The following is a 6,070-nucleotide window of genomic DNA, read 5'->3' as shown; positions in this document are numbered from 1 at the left end:
ATAACAGAGAACAAGAATCTATAAACTCATACCACAAAACAAAGGAAAATTTGTTTTTCTTCTCTCTTTGTTGAAGGAGTGCTGGGAGAGTCTCTGGACCACATTTTTTCTGTGTGTTTTCTGGCTTTTTAGATAGTATTATCAAGACTTTCCCTGGGTCTGCGCTGCACCCGTTGCTGCCTTTGGGACAAGTTAGCCTAATACAGGAAAGCTTATTTCACATTTTTAATTTTATTTTTCTTTTTTTCTTTAATTTCCCACCTTATCTTCCCCTTTGATGCCTCCTGTAAATGGAGTTTAATAGAAGGCATCACTATCATTTGGTTCCTTATTACAAATCAGTTCTTCTCTGGTACGGGTTGAAACTTGGTTAGAGCTGTCAGTCGAGTGGAGGTGGTTCTGTTAATTATGGATTCTATGGTTGATTGGAGGCTTATGATGAGGAGGGGTAAAAGGCAAGGGAGCATTAGGCAATGCTTTAATACAGCCAACACTACCCCTAATGTTTTAAAACCACCAAAGGATGAAAATCAACCTCCTAAGAGGGAATCTGGAGACCATCCAAGTTCCAGGTCTGAACTGGGACATGAGCTCTCTTCCACATCCTTGCAGTTATTTCTATGATGACTTTCCTGTTATCATTAATTTCTAGGCAGCAATTCATCAGGCTCAACTTTCCACATACTCCTTCTTTCTGGGCTAGGAGGTAGTCTGAAGCCAGTCTATTCTAATAGATGGTGTTCCTTATTTCTGTGGTGTGCTGGGCCAGCAAGTCTAACGTATTTGCTGTCTCATTAGTGATGATTTCAAGTACTGCCTGCAATCTTATGATGCGATTAAGCATGTAAATAAGGGTACAGTACCCCCTGACCTATCTTGTGTCCAGGTTCCTATAGTATGTATGGTACAATAAAGTCTTCACTACTGTATTTCTTATCCATGTAATGAGCACGCAGTGAGAGCATCCTAATATGGGTCCTCCTCCTTCTAGCACAGATATGGGGATCAGCACAAACAAAGCAAACGGTAGCATTCTTATGGCCAGAATGAGCAGTAAAGGCATGTAGGGGATTGGTTAAAGCAATAGCACAAGAGCAATATAATGAATAATACAAAGAAGATAACTGGGCCTAAGATTTCTGGCCATATTTACTCATTTGGTGATAATTCTGCAAGCTTTGGCCATGCATAGACTAGTCAACTCTTGGTGTGACTAGAGCAGGGCTTGCTGTTTTCTCAAGCTTCCACTGTGCATACACTGGTCATCTTCCAGAGTGATCAGAGCAGGGCTGTTGTCATCTCCACTGGCACCGTCGTCTCATTGCAGGATCAACCAGGTCAGATGGTCTGGGTCCTGCTGGCTTGTCCACTGGTCCTGGGCCGATGGTTTCAGCTGACTGTGGTGGATCCAAGGCACGACACCTGCAACTTTAACAACAGTAGGAGTGGACAAGATCACAGTATGGGGCCCATCCCATATGGGGCACAGAGTAGTTGGATTCTATTTCTTAACCTAAACAAAGTCTTCAGGTTTGAAAGGGTGCACTGGGTCTGTCAGACTTATAGGCATTCTTTCCTGTGCCCAAAATAAACCTTTTTCATGGCCATACCTAAAGCCTGCATTTGCGTCCTTAAAGTTAGTTTTTGTAGCTCATGGAGATTATCTTTAATCTGACTTATGATTGGAGGTGGCCGGCCGACCAAAATTTCACAGGGCAAATACCCAGTGTGGTTTGTTTTGTGGGGGTGCACCTGACTCAGAGAAGGACCATGGGCAAGACCTGGTCCCGCCTCAGATGAGTTTTCTAACAAAATTTCTTCAGCAGCTGCTTGAGTGTCCGTTCATTCTCTCCATCCTTCCTGAGCTCTGAGGCTGGTAGGCTGTGTGCAACTTCCATTTTATTTCTGATAGTCGAGCCACAAATGCTGGTCCATTATCTGACCCCAAAGTTAGGGGCAGTTCAAATCTGGGAATAATGTCTCTTAACAACACCTTGGTCACCTCTCATGCCTTCTCTGTCTGGGTGGGGAAGGCCTTGAGCCATCCTGAAAAGGTACAGACAAGCACCAAAATGTACCGATATCCCCCTGCTTGGGGCAATTCGGTGAAGTCCGTAAGCAGGTTTTCCCAGGGCACGGCTCCTGTTTCCTGAATTCCCGGGGGCTGAGTGGGCCCTTTTTGGGAGTTGTTCTGAGCACAAGTTAAACACTGTTTACAAATGGCTCAAGTAATAGCAGTGAGTCATAGCACATAGAAATGATGCCCTAATCATGTCTCTAGTGCCATTTTTCTCCTGTGAGTTCCTTGGTGGAACTGTTTTACAAATCTGGGGCCAACATTTCCGGTATGGCAAGACTCCCGTTGGAGAATTTCCACCATCCTTCTTCAAAGTCATTCCCATTTTCCTGGGCAAACCAAGCCCTTTTATTTGGAGTGTAGGTTGGGGGTCCCTGGAAGGGAAATCACTGGGAGGAGGGGGCATAGCTAAGGCTTCTTTTTTAGAAGGTGGAGTTGCCATTGCAGCTTGCTTTGCCTCTTTGTCTGCTTTTCTGTGTCCTTTAGCCTCTAATGTTCCTGCCTTTTGCCTACATTGCATTACTGCTACATGTTTGGGAGTCCATACCATATCTAAGAGCCTTAGAATTTCTTCATTGTACTTTATTTTTTCACCTTCAGGAGTTGAGTCCTTTTTCTTTGTAAGTAGACCCATGAACATGCAAAGTGACTAAAGCATATTTAGACTGTATGTAAATATTTACTGCTATCAGACCTATCAGCTCTGCTTTCTGAGAGGAAGTTCTTGTAGACAAAGACTGTGCCTCTACTACTGAGTCCAAAGTCACCACTGCATACCCAGTGTGGCAGACCCCTGTAGTATGAAGCTGCTCCCATCAGTAACATATTCAATGTCCAGTTCTCCGAGGGGCCGGTCTGTCAAATCTCTCTGGCTTGAGAACACTTCATCTACCACATCCACTCAGCAATGAAGGGGGCTTCCTGGTATTGATTCAATGGGGAGCAAGGTAGCTGGGTTTAGGGTATTCACAGTTTCTAAATTTATGCAGGGATTTTCACATAGGAGCCCTTTTTATTGAGTTATTTTCGGATTTGATAACCAATAGTGCCCCCTTTGGTCGGTCAAAGTTATAATTGAGTGTGGTACCTGGATTGTCAGCTGCTGTCCTAAAGTCAGTTTATTAGCTTCCTGCACCAGCAAAGCAATGACAGCTAGTGCCTTAAAACAAGGAGGCCATCCAAGTGCCACAGAATTCAAATGCCTGGATAAGTCTGCCACCGGGTGATGTCATGACCCTATAGCTTGAGTTAGAACTCTTATGGCCATTCCCTTTTGCTCATGGACATATTAAAAAAAGGCTTAGTTAGATCTCGCAGTCCTAAAGCTGGAGCCTGAGTCAAGACTTCTTTGATTTCCTTAAAGGCCTTCTCCTGGTCGGCCTCCCAGAAGAGGGACTCCTTTTTCCTGTCTTTTTGGCTTCATATAATGGCTTAGCCACGAGCGAGAAATTTGGGATCCAGATGCGACAGAACCCTGCTGCCCCTAGGAACTCTCTTGTCACCGGGTGATTGGAGTAGAAAGCACATAAACAGCCTGCTTCCATTTGCTATGCAGCCATCTTTTCCTTTGGCTTATATAGAAGCCTAAATACTGGTCACTTTTAAGGCAGATTTGAGCCTTTTTCCCTGATACTTTATATCCTCCCTTCCATAGCAGGTGCAGGAGGTCTTGGGTCCCTTGAAAGCAGTCCTCTCGGGTTGGGCTGCTGGAAGATCATCAATGTACTGGAGCAAGACACAGTCACTCTTCGGTGGGGTGTATGCTTTAAGGTCTGAGGTCAGTGCCTCTTCAAAGATCGTAGGAGAGTTTTTAAAGTCTTGTGGGAGTCTTGCCCAAGTGTACTGTGATTCATCCCATTGAAAAGCAAAAATAGACTGATTGGTGCAAGCCAGAGACAGAATAATGTATCCTTTAAATCTAGGACTGTAAACTAAGTGGCTCTTACTGGAATATGTCCCCTTAAAGTAGACGGGTTTGGCACCACTGGGTAGATGGTCACCATGGCCTGATTTTCCACACACAAATTCTGTACTGGTCTATATTCACCAGACGGCTTCCGCCCTGGCAAGAGAGGGGTGTTCCATGGTGACTGCCATTTGACTATGATTCCATGCTTATGAAGCTGCTCTAAGTGTTTGCGGACACCCCGTAGGATCTTGGGGAGTACCGGGTACTGTCGGACCAGAACCAGAGTTGCTCCCGGTTTTAACTCTGCCACCACCGGTGCCTGACATACAGCCAGTCCAAGTGGGATACTTTAGCCCAAACTCCGGGAATTTTAGTGAGCAACCCATGCGTTTCATTTACTGCTGGTTCCAGAGTCCTTTTTGCATATAGTCTCCATTCTGCAGCTTACGGAACAGTAAGGGTTAACATCATAGCCTCTGGGCGAGGTAGGTTTAAAGTTACATTCCCTTTTGGCTAAAATATAATCTGTGCCTGCAGTTTTTGAAGTGGGTCTCTTCCCAGCAAAGGAACTGAACAGTTTGGGAGGTATAGGAATTCATGTTGGACTTCTCATCCTCATATAACACACCTCTTTGACCGACAGGTGGGCCTCTTTTCAGAGACCCCAGTGCCTCCTACAATAGTTACACAGTTCTTGGATAGTGGCCCTATAGGTTGCGTCACTACTGAGTGTTTAACTCTGGTGTCTACTGTAAAGTACATTAGCTGGCCTCTCTCTTCTAATCTGATGTGGGCTCCTCCGGGCCCAAAGTGAAGCAGCCTGGTCTGTCTTAGTCCTCATATCCTTCATCCCCTGCCAGTCTGATCAGATCAGTGTCTGGTTTCTCCTGGGTGTGGCAGCCCCCAACTGGTGGCCTTACTATACCATGGCCCTGACCCTTCTCCTTGATATTATTCTCTGGACACTCATCCTTCCAGTGTCCTTGTCTTTTGCACCGTGCACACTGATCTCTTTCCAGCCTCGTTGTGCTCTCAAATCCCTGTCCATACTGGCCTCTTCCCTGCCCACGTCCGTGCCCACATCACGACCCCTTGCCAAGCCAGCTTCCCTCCCTGTGAGGGCTGCTGCCAGCAAATCAGCCTTTTTCTTAAGCCTTCAATGAGCCTCCCTCTTTGCCTCCTGATCTCAGTTAATGTACAACTTGTGGCCACTTCAGTAAGCTGAGTAGCATTCACGCCTGCAAAACCTTCCACTTTCTGCAATTTTCGCCTGATATCCCCCTGGGCCTGCAATACAAATGCCCTGTTCACCATGCGCTGGCCTCAGTAAGTCTTTTATAAAACTGACTGGGGCTTTCATCTGAGCCCTGAAGCACCTCTGAGATTTTCCCTAAATTGATTGCCTTTCTCCTGCCTTCCCTTAAACTTTGCAGGGGTTCCTCTTAGTATCTGGGCAGCTGCTATAGCTAGGCTGCCTCATTTGGATCCTATGGGAGTCCCTTGTTTCCCAGAGACGCATTTGCATAGCCGGAACACGACCTGACTGGAGACAGCTTGCTTGACTTCCTAGCATTTCACCTTAACTTCCTGGAGGGAGCGCTCAGATTTTTTCATCTCAGGAGAAACTGGGGGTATGTATCCTTTTGAGCTTGACTCCTCAGAGTCAGTAACTCTGGGTAAAGGGGGGTAGATTGGAACATATGGAGGAGGGGTCTCTTTTCCCTCCAGTGGTTCTTGCAAAACCGGTTTTTCCTGCGGCTTTCTTTCTGTCTCCGTGTTTGCCAGAGAAGCTTTCACTTTTCACTCTGCTCATGCTACAAGCTCCTATGACTTTCTCTTTAACTCTGTGTTTACAGGTGAAGCTTTCACTTCGTCTTTGTAGCTGCCAGCGCAGCTGATTTCTCTGCTCCACTGCGAGCATTCCGCAATAAGCTGCTAAACAGGGCTGCATTCCGCTGTGACTTAGTATAAGGAAATTTGGTCTGAACGCCATGACTGTCCTCCGACTCTGGTCACCACCTTAAACACGTGACCAATGGTCTCTCTATCTGTAGTACATTGGGCTGGCCAGCCAACACCAAAAG

Source organism: Theropithecus gelada, chromosome 5 (genome assembly GCF_003255815.1).
Source record: "Theropithecus gelada isolate Dixy chromosome 5, Tgel_1.0, whole genome shotgun sequence".
Taxonomy (NCBI): Eukaryota; Metazoa; Chordata; class Mammalia; order Primates; family Cercopithecidae; genus Theropithecus; species Theropithecus gelada.
The sequence above is the reverse complement of the archived record's forward strand: the minus strand, read 5'-3'. Positions refer to the sequence as shown.